Source organism: Solanum verrucosum, unplaced genomic scaffold (genome assembly GCF_900185275.1).
Source record: "Solanum verrucosum unplaced genomic scaffold, falcon-dt-bn FXZP01001223.1, whole genome shotgun sequence".
Classification (NCBI taxonomy): domain Eukaryota; kingdom Viridiplantae; phylum Streptophyta; class Magnoliopsida; order Solanales; family Solanaceae; genus Solanum; species Solanum verrucosum.
Window position 1 is genome coordinate 928 of NW_026019565.1, and position 701 is coordinate 1,628.

Consider the following 701-nt stretch of genomic DNA (forward strand, 5'->3'; position numbering starts at 1 on the left):
CTTTGACTGATATTTTATAATGTATTTTTTAATCATATTGATCATATGAAAAAAAAAATGCAATTTATAGTACTTTTCATATAATTTTTGAATATCTAAATTTTTTGTTTAAAATATCAAATTAATGTAATCTCATTTAACTTTGAAAATTAGTCAAATTGACTTTCGAAAAACACAACACAACAAATAAAAATGGACGAAGGGAGTATTTTAATATTATTCGTGTATTACACGGATACGTTTACTAGTGCATATAAATAACAGCATAATTTAGTATCAATTTGTAATTCCAGAGTGCTCTCTTAACAACATCTCTTTATGATGGGCATGTCAAAATATTTTATGTTCTTTGTTCTTCTTGTACTAGTAATGATAATAACCACTTCAAGTTTTGAAGCTAACCATGTATTTCTTCAACATCCTAAAAGTCAGCACTCACTATTTTAATTTTTCTTTGGCAACATTAAATGATTTTCTTTGTCTTGGAATTAATTTATATGTTAATTAATAATGATTATTTCTTATTTTATATAATTAAATGTATAGGTGATTATTGGAAGATGTTTTCAACGATTGGTTTGGAGTGCAAATGCTGTGATGGTGAAGGAGGTGAATGTACAAAGTCATGGCATGGAACTTGCTCAAATTTTCAGTGCTCTTCTTGGAAACAATATTCATCTCGAAAACCCTAATTAATTAAC

At 26.5% G+C, this 701-nt stretch overlaps 1 long non-coding RNA gene across 1 annotated transcript; it reads left to right on the top strand.

Annotated features, from left to right (window-relative positions):
* Positions 1 to 294: 294 nt before the first annotated feature.
* Positions 295 to 701, top strand: LOC125818532 (uncharacterized). Its single transcript, XR_007442406.1, has 2 exons — positions 295 to 427; positions 547 to 701. It is a non-coding gene; the product is annotated as an uncharacterized LOC125818532 (long non-coding RNA).